Source organism: Lepidochelys olivacea (genome assembly GCF_965140295.1).
Source record: "Lepidochelys olivacea isolate rLepOli2 genome assembly, chromosome: 2".
NCBI lineage: Eukaryota > Metazoa > Chordata > Testudines > Cheloniidae > Lepidochelys > Lepidochelys olivacea.
Window position 1 is genome coordinate 145452933 of NC_140412.1, and position 17142 is coordinate 145470074.

Genomic DNA, 17142 nt, shown 5'->3' on the forward strand with positions numbered 1-17142 from the left:
GGGAAGCAAAAGTGGATGGGAACCTGGGAGGCAGTGACCATGAAATGGTTGAGTTCAGGATCCTAACACAAGGAAGAAAGGAGAGAAGTAGAATATAGACCCTGGACTTCAGAAAAGCAGACTTTGACTCCCTCAGGGAACTGATGGGCAAGATCCCCTGGGAGAATAACATGAGGGGGAAAGGAGTCCAGGAGAGCTGGCTGTATTTTAAAGAATCCTTATTGAGGTTACAGGGACAAACCATCCCGATCTGTACAAAGAATAGTAAATATGGCAGGTGACCAGCTTGGCTTAACAGTGAAATCCTTGCTGCTCTTAAATACAAAAAAGAAGCTTACAAGAAGTGGAAGATTGGACAAATGACCAGGGATGAGTATAAAAATATTGCTCGGGCGTGCAGGAGTGAAATCAGGAAGGCCAAATCACACCTGGAGTTGCAGCTAGCAAGAGATGTTAAGAGTAACAAGAAGGGTTTCTTCAGGTATGTTAGCAACAAGAAGAAAGTCAAGGAAAGTGTGTGCCCCTTACTGAATGAGGGAGGCAACCTAGTGACAGAGGATGTGGAAAAAGCTAATGTACTCAATGCTTTTTTTGCCTCTGTCTTTAGAAACAAGGTCAGCTCCCAGACTGCTGCACTGGGTAGCACAGCATGGGGAGGAGGTGACCAGCCCTCTGTGGACAAAGAAGAGGTTCGGGACTATTTAGAAAAGCTGGACGAGCACAAGTCCATGGGGCCGGATGCGTTGCATCCGAGAGTGCTAAAGGAGTTGGCAGATGTGATTGCAGAGCCATTGGCCATTATCTTTGGAAACTCATGGCGATCGGGGGAGTTCCCAGATGACTGGAAAAAGGCTAATGTAATGCCCATCTTTAAAAAAGGGAAGAAGGAGGATCCTGGGAACTATAGGCCAGTCAGCCTCACCTCAGTCCCTGGAAAAATCATGGAGCAGGTCCTCAAGGAATCAATCCTGAAGCACTTAGAGGAGAGGAAAGTGATCAGGAACAGTCAGCATGGATTCACCAAGGGCAAGTCATGCCTGACTAATCTAACTGCCTTCTATGACAAGATAACTGGCTCTGTGGATGAGGGAAAGCGGTGGACGTGTTGTTCCTTGACTTTAGCAAAGTTTTTGACACGGTCTCCCACAGTATTCTTGTCAGCAAGTTAAAGAAGTATGGGCTGGATGAATGGACTATAAGGTGGATAGAAAGCTGGCTAGATTGTTAGGTTCAACGGGTAGTGATCAATGGCTCCATGTCTACTTGGCAGCCGGTATCAAGTGGAGTGCCCCAGGGGTCGGTCCTGTGGCCAGTTTTGTTCAATATCTTCATTAATGATCTGGAGGATCGTGTGGATTGCACCCTCAGCAAGTTTGCAGACGACACTAAACTGGGAGGAGTGGTAGATACGCTGGAGGGTAGGGATAGGATTGGGGACCTAGACAAATTGGAGGATTGGGCCCAAAGAAATCTGATGAGTTTCAACAAGGACAAGTGCAGAGTCCTTCACTTAGGACGGAAGAATCCCATGCACCGCTACAGACTAGGGACTGAATGGCTCGGCAGCAGTTCTGCAGAAAAGGACCTAGGGGTTACAGTGGACGAGAAGTTGGATATGAGTCAACAGTGTGCCCTTGTTGCCAAGAAGGCCAATGGCATTTTGGGATGTATAAGTAGGGGCATTGCCAGCAGATCGAGGGACGTGATCGTTCCCCTCTATTCGACATTGGTGAGTCCTCATCTGGAGTACTGTGTCCAGTTTTGGGCCCCACACTACAAGAAGGATGTGGAAAAATTGGAGAGAGTCCAGCGGAGGGCAACAAAAATGATTAGGGGACTGGAACACATGACTTATGAGGAGAGGCTGAGGGAACTGGGGATGTTTAGTCTGCGGAAGAGAAGAATGAGGGGGGATTTGATAGCTGCTTTCAGCTACCTGAAAGGGGGTTCCAAAGAGGATGGCTCTAGACTGTTCTCGGTGGAACCAGATGACAGAACAAGGAATAATGGTCTCAAGTTGCAGTGGGGGAGATTTAGGTTGGATATTAGGAAAATCTTTTTCACTAGGAGCGTGGTGAAACACTGGAATGCGTTACCTAGGGAGGTGGTGGAATCTACTTCCCTAGAAGTTTTTAAGGTCAGGCTTGACAAAGCCCTGGCTGGGATTATTTAGACAGGGATCGGTCCTGCTTTGAGCAGGGGGTTGGACTAGATGACCACCTGAGGTCCCTTCCAACACTGATATTCTATGATTCTATGATTCTATGATTTGTATCTTTTTGGTTTCTGGAATTCATTCCAAACACCCCAAGCTTTTGTAAGGGATTAACAGGCCAGATCCTTAGCTGGACTATGGCAACATGGGGGGCAGCTGAGGAAGGAGAGTGAGTGTGTATGTCTTCAAAAGTAGATCAGGCCATCTTTACATTCCCCTGATCCTGGAACTGGATAAGGGCACTTTTGAACAGCCAGGGATCCCCTCTACATAGCAGGTATCCACGCTGTATTCAATCTGACTTTATTTCACAGGTTTTAAGCATCACCACTGTGGTAAATGTCATTATGTAACATTCATTATTATTATGATGACTGTTCTTATGTAACATGACCCTAATGCAATCAAAAACATAAAAACATAAGAAAGGCCATACTGAATCAGACCAACAATCATTCTAGCCAGTACTTTGTCTTCTGGCAGTAGCCATGCCAGGGGCTTCAGAGGGAATGAACAAAACAGGGCAATTATCAAATAATCCATCTCCTGTGGTCTAGGTCCAGCTTCTGGCAGTCAGAAACTTAGATACACCCAGAGCATGGGGTTGTTTCCCTGACCATCTTGACTAATAGCCATTGATGAATCTATCCTCCATGACCATATCTAATATTTTTTATAACCCAGTTATATTTTGGCCTTCACAACATCCCCTGGAAGCAAGTTCCAAAGGTTGACTGTGCGTTAGATAAAGAAGTACTTCCTTTTGTTTGTTTTAAACCTGCTGCCTATTAATTTAATTTGGTGACACCCACCTCCCCCCAGCCTCCAGTTCTTGTGTTATGTGAACGGGTAAATAACACTTCCTTTTTACTTTTTCCACACCATTCATAACTATATAGACCTCTAGCATATTCCCCCTCCTCCCCCCTTCACACCCCCGTGGTCACTTTTCTAAGATGAATAGTCCCAGTCTATTTAATCTCTCTCCTCACATAGAAACAGTTCCATACCCTTAATCATTTTTCTTGACCTTCTGTGTACGTTTTCCAATTCTAATGTATGATTCTGAGATGGGGGTGACTAGAACTGCAGCCAGTATTCAAGGTGTGAGCTTACTATGGATTTCTATATTGGCATATTAAAATCATAGAATTGTAGGATTAGAAGGGACATTCAGAGGTCATCTAATCCAGTCTCCTGCACTCAAGGCAGGGCTAAGTATCTTATAGAATCTAGACCATTCCTGACAGGTGTTTGTCTAACCCTCTCTTAAAAATCTCCAATGACAGAGATTCCACAACCTCTCTAGGCAATTTATTACAGTGCTTAACCACTCAGACAGCTAAGAAATTTTTCCTAATGTGCAACTTAAATCTCCCTTGCTGCAATTTAAACCCATTGCTTCTTGTCCTATCCATAGAGGTTAAGGGGAACAATTTTTCTCCATCCTCCTTCTAACAACCTTTTACGTACATGAAAATTGTTATCATGTCCCCTCTCAGGCTTCTCTTCCCCTGACAAAACAAACCCATTTTTTTCAATCTTTCCTCATAGGTCATGCTTTCTAGACCTTTAATCATTTTTCTTGCGCTTCTTTGGACTTTCTCCAATTTGTCCACATCTTTCCTGAAATGTGGCTCCCAGAACTGGACACAATACTCCAGTTGAGGCCTAATCATCACGGAGTAGAGCGGAAGAATTACTTCTTGTGTCTTGCTTACAACACTCCTGCTAATACATTCCGGAATGATATTTGCTTTTTTTGCAACAATGTTACACTCTTGAATCATATTTAACTTATGATCCAGTATGAAACCCAGATCCCTTTCTGCAGGACTCCTTCTAGGCCGTCATTTCCCATTTTGTATGTGTGCAACTGATCGTTCCTTCTTAAGTGGAGTACTTCGAATTTATTCTTATTGAATTTTATCTTATTTTCTTCAGACCATTTCTCCAGTTTTTCCAGAGCATTTTGAATTTTAATCCTATCCTCCAAAGCTCTTATGACCCCTCCCAGCTTGGGATCTTTCGCAAACTTTATAAGTGTACTCTCTATGCCATTATATAAATCATTGATGAAGATATTGAACAGAACTAGACCCAAAACTGATCCCTGCAGGACTCCACTTGATATGCCCTTTCAGCTTGACTGTGAACCACTGATAACTACTCTCTGGGAACAGTTTTCCAACAAGTTATGCACCCAGCTTATAGTAGCTCCATCTCAGTTGTATTTCCCAAGTTTGTTTATGAGAAGGTCGTGCAAGGCAGTATCAAAAGCCTTACTAAAGTCAATATATACCACATCTACTACCTCCTCCCCATCCATAAGGCTTGTTACCCTGTCCAAGAAAGCTATCAGTTTGGCTTGACATGATTTGTTCTTGAAAAATCCATGCTGAAGGTTACTTATCACCTTATTATCTTCTAGACGTTTTGCAAATTGATTGCTTAATTATTTGCTCCATTAGCTTTCCAAAAGTTAAGCCGACTGGTCTGAAACTCTCTGGGCTGTCCTTATTCCCCTTTTTATAGATTTTGCACTTGTGACAGGCTCCCCAGGGTGCAACCTGGACTGTGATACTGCTGACCCCTCTGTCCCACCAATCTGCGTTGCCTCTCACACTATGATGTTGATGTCAAGCTCAAGGTCCTCTGCCAGGAACTGCACTTACACAGACATTCATGGGCGGGAACATGCCCAACTAAGCTACATGAATGCTATTCCGGCCACTCATGAACCAACAGTAGAGAGGCTCCAACCAATTCTCCCCAGCTCCCCAGTCTTGCACCCAGGACTCTATCGTCTTACACTCCTACAGGCTCCCTTGGGCAGTGCAAGTTCATTAAATAGTTCGCCATTCCCTCAATGTGGAGTGGACACACACTAGCCTTTGTAAACTGAGCTGAGATTTCCCAAACATTTCAACCAAAAAACACTGTTTTAGTAAAATATTAAACAGATTTATTAACTACAGAAAGGTACATTTTAAGTGATCATAAATGCTAAACATAAAGATCAGAGATGGTTACCACAAGAAAATAAAAGTAACCACACATTCTAAATCCTAAACTTTTAGTTTAAGCAAAAGTTGAATCAAACAGTTTTTCTCACCCTGACAGATGGTACAAACAGGTTACAGCTCCTCAATACACAGTCTGGGACTACCTTCCAGCTGCAGCCACCATTCCCCAGTTCAAAGTCTTTATTCTCCAGATGTTTTCCAGGTGTTGAGTTTGAGGGGGAGAGAGGCCAAATGATGATGTCACTGTCTCTTTTTTATAGTTTCTTCCATCTTTCCAGAAAGATCCTTGCCATGATGTGGGGGTTAGGCAGTCCCCATGGCATATGTACCTCCTCGGAGAAGTCTCTAGGATAGTGGATTGTGTGTTGATGAGCCATTAATGTCGTCCGGCTATTGATGGCTACTCCTTTGTTGTAACTGAAAGGTTCATTGTGGGTGTTCCTAAACTCACAACGTATTTTATTTACACATATAGTAATAGTTCATAATGTCACATAGAATGATAGCACTTACAACCCAACAGGTTATTGTTGTTCCATAGATCAAGACTTACAAATAATACCTCACAAGGCATACTTTGTACAAACCATATCATAATATCACAGTGGTGAATATGGGGGTTCCAGGGTGCTATTTTGAGGTACCGAGTGCAACAGCACTATATTTGCCCTTTTTCAGTCCTCTGCAATCTCTCCCATCTTCCATGACTTTTCAAAGATAATCGCTAATGGCTCAGTTATCTCCTCAGTCTGCTCCTTGAGTATTCCAGGATGTATTTCATCAGGCCCTGTTATGATATTTTCTGTCTTAGCATCTATCCCTTTTCTAATGGTTCCAAACATTCTATTTGCTTTTTTGACTGTTTCTGCACATTGAGCAGATGTTTTCAGAGAACTGTGCATGATGATTCTGAGTTCTCTGTGGTGAGTGGTAAAAGTTCATTTAGACCCTCTGTATAGTTGGGATTATGTTTTCCAGTGTGCAATATTTTGCATTTATCAACTTTGAATTTCATCTGCCATTTTGTTGACTCAGTTTTGTGAGACCCCTTTGTAACTCTTCACAGTCAGCTTTGAATTTAACTATTTCGAGTAATTAAATATTGTCAGCAAACTTTACTACCTCTCTGTAACACTTTTCCAGATTATTTATGAATATGCTGAACTGCACTAGTCTCAGTGCAGATCTTTGAGGGAACCCCATTATTTACCTCGCTCTATTTTGAAAACTGACCATTTTATTCCTACTCTTTTTTCCTATATTTTAATCTGTTTCTGATCCATGAGAGGTTAATTTTGCTTAAGAGCCTTGTCAAAGGCTTTCTGAAAGTCCAAGCACACTATATCTACTGGAACATCCTTTGTATAATGCTTGTTGTCACCCTCAGAGAATTCTAATAATTTGGTGAGGCATGATTTCCCATTACAAAAACCATGTTGACTCTTCCCCCACACATCATCTTCATCTATGTGTTTAATAATTTTGTTCTTCATTTTAGTTTCAACCAATTTGCCAGGTACTGAAGTTGGACTTAGTGGCTTGTAATTGCCAGGATCTCTTTTGGAACTTTTTTTAAAAATCTGTGTTACATTAACTATACTCCAGTCATCAGGTACAGAGGCTGATTTAAGCAATATTTGCCTTTGTACTCTTTGTTAATTAAACTTTTGCTTGTTTTCACTACAAACGTATCTAAGTGCTATTTGTTAAGCACAGCTGGGATGTAAGGTGTAACTTGTAAGATGTGGGGGTGGGACACTGTTCCTTTGGAAGCAGTGAATCTGAGAATTCTAAGTGTCCAGTGGACCTGGGCTGGATACTCCAGGGGGATGCTCAGAGCACTCAGGGGCTAGAGCATGCCAATTGCTAACCTGCAGAGATCCTCTGCAGGCTAAGAGGGGAGTGCATGTGTTGCCTGTGGCTGGTGGAGTCAGAGAGCTGACACATGGTAGGCATAGACAAGGCTTCCTCATACTAAGGGCAGTGTAGCAGGGCAGTTGCCCCACTCCTGAAAAAAGGTAGGCTGATTGGGTGTGGCTGCAGCTGTGGTCGCTTTGCCAACCAGGCCATAGCTGACTCTGATAAATGGGCTGAAGGTGGAGCTGGGTCAGAGTCTCTCTCTCTCTCTCTCTCTGGAGAGAGAGAAGGACCTAGCTGCCTGAAGGAGCAAGGATACCTGAGGCTGAGCAGTGCTGGGGGAAGGGCAAAGGAGCTGGGGAGCTCCAGCCTGGCAACTCCCCAGGCTGAGGCCTTGGGTAAGGCCTAAGAAGGTACTGGGGCTGCAGAGGGGCAGCCGGGGGTTAGGCAGAGGCCACTGGTCTGACCCCCTTGCCAATGATGAGTGGCCATGACAGATTGCAGTTTGCCCCAATGAGCAGGGGCTAGATGATGACTGGCAGTAGCCACTGAGGCAAGGTGGGGATAGAGAGTTGGGGGTTCCAGTGGGAGGGGAGACCCAGAGTGTGGGATACTGTGGCAGGCAGAACCCTAGGGTATGGGGCACCAGGGTCCAGGAGGGGTCATAGAGCCTGAAGGAGGCGAGACACTGGCCACCAGGAGGTGCTCTGTGTGCTAGATGAGCTAATTCCAGGATGACCAGCAGGAGGCGCCGTGCCGGTGAGTCTTCATTTCGCTACAGGCAGGTGGTATATAAAGAGAGAGAAACTGCCTTTCCAACATCAACTCGTGTAAAGGCTGAAGGAGGCTACAGGCAAAAGGAAAAGTGAAGAATGCATCTGTCAAGGTCCAAATATAGGATAAAAACTCTAAAAGAAGAGTTACAGCAACAAAAGCAGAACAAAGGAGAAAGCTTGAAATCATATGAGGTTAATTTCTATAAAGTTTTCTATAGCCTTAAATTTATGATTCAGCATTTCTATGGAAAACTGCTATAAACATTTTCAAATGTCAGCTTTGTGGGTAGAAAGCTAATAAATAAGATATGACAGTGTGGTGTAGAGGGCATGCAAGATAAGAACTAGCCCTAATCCAGACTACAGTGTGTGATTTTAGACAAGTCACTTTATCTCCTTCTCTTGGTTTCTATATCTGTAAAACAAAGAGAATAATACATACGTTTCCCTTACAAGGTTGATTCTGATCATTGCAGTTACTGATGTGAAGCACTTTGAATATTTGTTTTGCTATATAAATGATAAGATAAGGTAAGAAATAAACTGGATCCAGTTTTGTTTTGGGAGATTTGTATCTTCCTAGATTATTCTGATGAAAATAGAACTGTAAAAGATGAAGTTTCTTTAGCTTTGAGAAAACACTCTGAAGTGTTTCTGTGATCTCAATTATTAAGGTCCTTGGAAGCAAACAGGCTGCTTCTGGGAGGTGCTGTCAGGGTCACTGGCGCTGCAGTGCTCAGTTTCACAATAGTCTTCATAAAATAGATATGGAAAATTGAAATGATACATTTTGAGCTGATTTGCATACGTATTCACTTACATGTGGAAATAACGAGCAATTACTTTCACTTCCAGAATTCCACAGAAGTTTTTCATTAATGGATTTCATTAATGGATTCCTTCAACTACACAAGTTAATTTTCAAAAGGCCTGAGGGAAGGAGCCTGATAGAAATGGAGGATGTTTCATATCTTATTTTAATAGAATAAATGAGCTAGTGGTCTGAGAAGAGACAATCACCATGTTAACACCACTCAGAGGGTCCAGTTTGGGAATGTCAATTTTAATAACCCATTTTTCTCTAAATAGTTGGTCATAAGACCATATACTTTTGTAAATGATTTTTACCAGCTCTGCTTAACTACTGTACTTAATATGTTTTATGTTGATTTCAGTCTTTAAAACTTCAAGAAGGAAATTTCTGACATGATCCAAAACCCTTTGAAGTCAGTGGGAGTCTTTCAATTGACTTCAATGGGCTTTGGAAGCATTTCTAAATCTTTGTGTATAGCAGCCTCCCTTTGGAGGAGGGATATATTAGATTTTCATGCAAATTTAACACATAAGAGGGAGACTATAAAAGCAGGCTCATTCACTTTTATTTTTATCTGCAAACTTGTAAGTAAGATACATGATTTCTGGGTTGTAAGAAAGAAAGCACATATTAAACTTGTTTTACAATATTCATATATTTTGCAATTGTATGCACATTGGTCCTTTGGTGGCAGGCAATGTTCATAGTATTGCAAATTAAACTGTAAATAGAAACACTCATCCCTGTGAAGCAGGTCAACTCCACTTCTTAATTTTCATTCTGTACGTGCAGAGTGAGAAAGAATCTCAGCTTATTATTTCCTGAATAAAATATTTATTCTAGTACTTTTTGCTTGCAGCTAGGGAAACCAATAAAGGTTTTGTTGTGCCATTAGCTGAACTATCTCTTGTCATCATAGACTTTAACTTTGTTAATTGAAAACATTTTGTATTGATTACTATACCTTTTTGACCCATATGGTTAGCTAAAAGTTGGTGTCCAGCAAGTTGCTTTGGTTTGGAGGAGAAATTGGTGATGGAGCCAGGTATTTTGATGCAATCCTTTTGATTTACAAAGAATGTACACAGCAGCAATCAGACAACAGGTGATAGTTTCTTTGCTCACAGTTGGAAGCCCCTTTCTGGCCAGCACTGTCTTTCTAATTTTTTTCCTCAGGCCCACACTAACAGTGCTTCTGTGTCTAATACTTCCTTGCTGCTTTCTCTCTCTGGTTCTCTGGTATTTCTGCATCTCTTTCAGACACACTGTCATAAATATAAAGGGAAGGGTAAACCCCTTTGAAATCCCTCCTGGCCAGGGGAAAGCTCCTCTTACCTGTAAAGGGTTAAGAAGCTAAAGGTAACCTCGCTGGCACCTGACCAAAATGACCAATGAGGAGACAAGATACTTTCAAAAGCTGGGAGGAGGGAGAGAAACAAAGGGTCTGTGTCTGTCTATATGCTGGTCTTTACCGGGGATAGACCAGGAATGGAGTCTTAGAACTTTTAGTAAGTAATCTAGCTAGGTATGTGTTAGATTATGATTTCTTTAAATGGCTGAGAAAAGAATTGTGCTGAATAGAATAACTATTTCTGTCTGCGTATCTTTTTTGTAACTTAAGGTTTTTGCCTAGAGGCGTTCTCTATGTTTTTAATCTAATTACCCTGTAAGATATCTACCATCCTGATTTTACAGGGGCGATTTCTTTATTTCTATTTACTTCTATTTTTATTAAAAGTCTTCTTGTAAGAACCTGAATGCTTTTTCATTGTTCTCAGATCCAAGGGTTTGGGTCTGTGGTCACCTATGCAAATTGGTGAGGCTTTTTACCCAACATTTCCCAGGAAAGGGGGGGTGCAAGTGTTGGGAGGATTGTTCATTGTTCTTAAGATCCAAGGGTCTGGGTCTGTAGTCATCTAGGCAAATTGGTGAGGCTTTTTACCAAACCTTGTCCAGGAAGTGGGGTGCAAGGTTTTGGGAAGTATTTTGGGGGGGAAGGACGCGTCCAAACAGCTCTTCCCCAGTAACCAGTATTAGTTTGGTGGTGGTAGCGGCCAGTCCAAGGACAACGGGTGGAATATTTTGTACCTTGGGGAAGTTTTGACCTAAGCTGGTAAAAATAAGCTTAGGAGGTTTTTCATGCAGGTCCCCACATCTGTACCCTAGAGTTCAGAGTGGGGGAGGAACCTTGACACACACAACAATAACCTGAAAAAACCCTCTCCCCACAAATGCCTTTGCTTGGGGAAAATCATAGATACAGAATATTCCTAAGTTCAAACTTGTAGGGTTAAAAGAGACTCAAGAGGACTGGTTGCCCAGCTGCAAATGGGAGGCACAGTGATAGAAGTGGGGAAGTCCTCTGATCACCTGTGGAGGAAACCATATTATCTCAGGGACTATGGCCCAGGTCCTCAAAGGTATTTAGCAACCTAATTCCCTGTTCTCTGATCTTGGTCTCCAGATTTTGCTGTGAATTGCCCTCATGCCCTGCACAGTTATGATCCCATCACCTGGCCCCCCAGCCCTACTCTTCAACCACCTTTCTACTCACTTCCCTGTTCCCTACTCCCTATTAGTCCCTCATCACCTATAGCTTTTAAATACTGTGATGTAGGGCCATGGGAAGGTGAGGAGGGAAAAGATGGTGTGAGGTTAGGAGCAAAGAGCCAATATGTGGGGGGAAGCTGTGGTTAGCTCTGGGGCAGCAGGACTGTGTGGAGGGCATGAGAATTTGTGGTGAGCAGTATTGTAGTGGGATATGTGAAGGGACTTTGGGGTATAGTGGGGTTGTGTGGGTGAGAAATGGGGCTTTCTCTAAGGGCACCAGAATAAGGAAATGCAGAGTAGAGGAGAGCTGCATTCTGACAATTTGCCCATGGTTTGTCAGAGTGGTGCTCCTCTCTGCTCCACTTCTCTCATTTCTAATCTGTCCAGCTCAAGCCCATGGTTGCACCCCTACCCCCTCCCCCTAGTCCCCAGTGGGTCTGCCACTTGTTGTCTGCAGGAGTGAGTTGGAGGCTGGGAGTGAGTGACAATGTGGAAGTGTTGTTGGGGAGGGTAGGAATACATGTAGGGCTGTGACCTGTGGTGGGGGATTGGAAGTGGGCAGAGGCCAACCAATTGTCTTTCCTGAGGCATTGGCACTTGAAGGGATCCTCTGTTTCTTCTACCTCAGCTCCTTGACACACTGGGCAACAGCAATATGGGAAGCCCTCGATGTGCCAATAACTCTCTCAGGTTTCCATGAAACTGCTGCCTGCTGTGCCCAGGAGCTGAGGTGGCAACACTGGGGTGGCTCTGTGCCAAGGCCTTGATAACTGAAGGGCTCCCCATGGACCTGCTGACTTGGTGTGTCAGGCAATTGAAGGAGCAGTGTGGAGGAAGAGTCCTTAAGCACTCATGGGCAGATTTACAAAGGTATTTACATGCCTAATTCCAATTAACTTGCAATGGAGTTAGGTGCTTAACCTGCTTAGGCACTTCTGTAAATCCCACTAGCCACCTATTTGCATCTTTAGCTGCTTCAAAACCTTTTAAAATCTGGCCCTGATACCTCAGCACAGAAACACAGGGCTCCCCCTAGGCCATCTGCAGAGACATGGTCACCCACAAAAACCATCACCACACAGTAGTCTCGTTTTCCCAAGCTGCCTGCTCAAACCCCATTGTTCCTAACATCTCAGCTGGCTCCATATTGGTCTCCAGGGTGAGTGGGACTGATGATTCAGGGAGTCAGCACTAGGAAATAAACCAAAATAACTGAAAGAAGTTAATGGTTCCATTGGCTACTCTTGACATAGTCGGGTCAGATCAGTTATGCCAAATAAGGGAAATGTTTAATCTTATCATTTCAAAAGTGGCCTGTGCCCAAAATGTTTTAAAATGGGAGTATCTCTGTGTTAATCTTGGAGTTTGTGAAACCTGTGATTATTTAGGTATGGGTACCCCAAAAAAGGGCAAGAGGGCAAAATTTCAAAAGGGGAGACATATTAAATGTTTCTTTTGCAAATGTTAGTAAATATTTTAATTAAAAAATGCAAAATTCAGTTTTAAACTGAAGAATTATTGTGCCAAATTTGGAGCTTAAATTCAGTCAATAAAATATGAAACAGGGGGATTTTAATCCTGTTTAAGTGAAAATCTCAACACAGCCTTAAATATGGTGTCACTGCTGACCACCTTAATAGATAGATGGATAGGTAGATAGTGGCATATAGCATAACTATTGAAGCAAAGAACTTTTTTTATTTTTAGACAGTTGTCAATATCCATTTAAAAACTTTCAATTAAATCGCACAATCACTTACTTGGCACAAGAATGAACACTAATAAAAGCACAAAGCAGAAGATTCTCATCTACTGTGTAATGTTTCAAGTGCATATCAATGGAAACTGGGTACATCACAATAGAGTGAGGGGAAAAGCAATTATTTATGCAATTAATCTACTTTATCAATGGATTGAAAATTAAAACTACTTTTGGTACCAAAAGAAGTAGCTTTCAATAGAACTGAATTGTTTGGGAATATTTTCCTTGCACCCAATATCTAGGTACTCTTCTCTCTTGGGAGGTAAATAATTTTATAACCAACCTGCTTCTTTGTGCTTCATTAACTTCAGGCAGTGTCAGCAAGGGAGGTGTTCCCCACTTCAAACATTTATGTAAAAAGTTACAGAGATAATTTAAGCAGAGTAAGGTTTATGATTAATTTTAAGTGATGTCTATATGTAATCTGGATGGGTATACAGTATTAGTTTGTGCATCCTGTATCTTGCGGGCAGATAATGTGATTGCTGGATTTTAGTGGAAGAGGAAGGGACAGAGAAAGAAATAAGATTGAAAAGAAAGAATTATATTAGGTTTTAAAAGTCTCTAAAATTTAAGGAAGAGAAAGTTTCTGGGTGAAATGTTGTGTCAACCCTCTCCCGTCTCTCTCTGTCTCTCTCTAGCTCTCTTGCTCTCATTTCTATAGAACTTTTCTGGTGCTCAGAAGAGCCCCATTAGCTAAAAACAGTATTGCACAGTGATGGGGAACCTCTAAAGGTTCAAAAGTTTCTGATGAATAAGCACCCAAAGATCTGGTTTCTTATCTGATGCCTAATCCAAAGCCTACTTAAGTCAATGGAAGGCCTGCTGTTGACATCAGTGGGATTTGGATCAAGCGCTTAAAAGCTCATTGGAATTATTCATATCTCTGTGATCTGCAAAACTGAGTTCAGCTGGGCCTGAATTACAGCAAGAAGAGTTTTAGATTTTGATATTTCAGTGCTTCTCCTTAAAGTCCCATATACAACACAGAAATGCACAAAAATGAAAAAGAAAACTTGTATAGTTTGAATCATAACAAAGATTTTCCTGTATTCAGTCTGAATTCTGGGTAAAAGTTTTTGGGGTTTTTTGTTTGATTGCTCTTTGCAGTGGGTGGAGATCTTAGTCCATTTCAAACCATTTATTAATTCCTCACTTTATTCACAACTAGATGAAATGTCTCAGCAAGCCTAAACATAAAAGAATGGGCCAGATGAATTTGATGCATGTGTGTGAACTTTGAAAATTTTATCAGCTTCACTCATTAATCCACTGGTTCTCACAGAAACTCTTAGTTTCAATCAGATCGTGATGAAAAAACCAAAGCTTGCATCACTCAGAATAGACCCAATTGCTCATGTTTTATCTGTTCTTCCACCGTGCATGTCATCAGCTGTTCCTGGTGAATTAAGAAAACAAGGGACTGTTGCCGCTGCAGGTATTTCTGTGTGTTCCAGAGTGCTAGACAAACATCATGAACAACAGGAGTATACTGCATGGTGCTGGTTACCAGTGCTAGGACTTCAGTTGCTAAAACAAACAGCTCTGTCTCCCTTCCGCATCTGAAATGAAACCGAGAAACCAGCGGTGAAGGATGGAGAAAAAAACCCAAATACATTTCTGATAAATTTCAATTTTATGTCCAATTTAGTTTGTGGAGAAAGAAACATAAAAATGTGTGTACATTCTCAGCATCAGAGTGAAAAAAGATAGGAATGATAGGAAATGAATGTAAAAGGTAGTTTCAGACCCTGTGCACACTGTGATGAAAAATAAAATAGAACAACCATGTGAAAAAGAATATATTTAAACATGTTGTTGCAAACCATTTTCCTCGTAGCATAGACTGGTTGTGTCCACACTAGACCTTTTTCCTTAGGCTCTTCTGTCTTTGCAGTACAGACTAGTCAATAGCACTTTAAATACTTGGAGCTCTTATCTGCAAATGGACCATCAAGGGTGGGAATGAGAGCTTTATATCACCAGAATGTTTGGAGTCCAACATTTCGATGGGAGACAGGGCTTGTTTCTGTACCCGATGACAAGATATCAGACCATGAAATCATGACAATATGATGCACAGAAATTGTAGACAATTTTTAAAGATTTCTAAATTTTAGAAGTTCTCGTTTTCTGTCCTTCCAAAGCCTTTATGCTGAGACTAGTACTAAGGCAAACAGCCTACACAGACAGAAGGTTGGTCATAATTCCTTCCTGGTGTAGCACAACTTTGTGCAGATCTTTATGCAGTGCTATGCCTCAAGCCATGATCGTGCCCTTCTGAAGTAATCTCCCAAGGAAGTGATTGAATTCTGTTCACCAGATACATTTAAATCCAACCCCCACCGCACCCATAAGTGTACAGTGGAGAACAGCTCTGTACTGTCAGGAAGATGGCCTAAATAACCTAGTATGATTTTTCCACCTCTGTATCCTGTGGGCCAGATTTTGAACCAGTTACTCATGCCAAAGAGTTAGTAGGACTATAAATCAATGAGACCTCTCAAGTGAGTAACTCTTATCCATTGCAAGTAAGATTTTTACAATCTGTCCTTTATTGTTTATATAATTTTGTTTTTTATGTGGCTAAGCAGTTTTTTTTCTAGTTTGGTCTTTTCCTCTCAAGCAGAATATTTTGGAACAAACTTTACTGCACTGTACCATGCTATTTTTGATTTTATTACTACCTGCTAGTCAGAGCTCATAAGATATTTGAAAAATATAATTGTTCTTCATAGTGTGCATTATTTTTGCCTGTAATTAGTGCAATTCATAGCCAAAGAACTTATGGATTTTCTAATGGCCTTTGTTACAGCTGTAGATGTAACACAAATAGCATAAGATTCGCAAAAAGAAAAGGAGTACTTGTGGCACCTTAGAGACTAACCAATTTATTTGAGCATAAGCTTTTGTGAGCTACAGCTCACTTCATCAGATGTTATTCACCCACTTACTTCCCTGGTCCTTCTCGCATGAACAGAGAGCAACAATACCCGAAGTCCAAAGGTGCAAACAATTCGATGTTTATTGGGGTGAACTTCCAGCAAGCATGATTCCAGTTTCCTTCCTTAGTATCCTCCTTCCCAGCTCTGACACCACAGAGCCTTACACCTGTGTCCCTGTTCCCATTCCTGCCCTTAGCCAAACATGATTCCAATTTCCTTACTCCCATTCCCTGTTCCCATTTCCCCCTTTAGCAAAACATGATTCCAATTTCCTTACCCCCATTCCCTGTTCCCATTTCCCCAGTTGGCAAAACATGATTCCAATTTCCTTACCCCCGTTCCCTGTTCCCATTTCCCCCACCCACACACCCACCCCCATTCCCTGTTCCATTTCCCCCACACACATTCCCACCCCCACACCCACTCACTTCCTGATTGACTGCAGACTATACAGTAGAACTTGAATTCTGTTTTGCTATACCTTAACCAATCATTTTCCTGAAATTTAACTAACCAATCCTAACATATTGTAACATGATTATGTAACCAATTATATCCTACCACCTTAATTAGTTTACACCCAGCACAATTAATTATACAGCAGACAGAAACAATCACAGAACCAGACAGAGTTTATACAGACAAACAATAGCAAAGTGGGAACTATAATGACAAAACAATACAGAAGTGAGGATTTCACTTCCCAGCTATTGATAAGTGAGTTCTTGCCAGACAGGATGCTATCAAACTAAGTTTCCTTTTACATTTTCTAGGCACTTCCCTTTCTCTGGAGGTGATAGGCACTATCAGGACAGGATTGTATTCCTAACAGCCCAATAGCACCTTATATCAATGTGACTAGTTTGGAATGTGAGGATGTGACCATTCACTTCCCAGCTTATGGCTGCCTCTGCTGCTTAGCCAAAGGCCTTAGCCTAAGCACAGGACCTCAGACTGTCACAGTAAGAGAAGGACCTTACACCGGCAGACAGTGATTTTGATTCTTTTTTATACCTCTATAACTAGCCAAGTGATAAGAATACACCTAAATTCTTAGAGTATAGACCTTTACAGACAGGCCTGAATATCTATATCCTAACACTCCACCCCTTTTTTTCTTTTTCTTTTGGGATCCTTCTGCCCAGGTATCCCTGGAAAAGCATAGGACGTGTGGCGACACATTTCCTGATAGGCAGG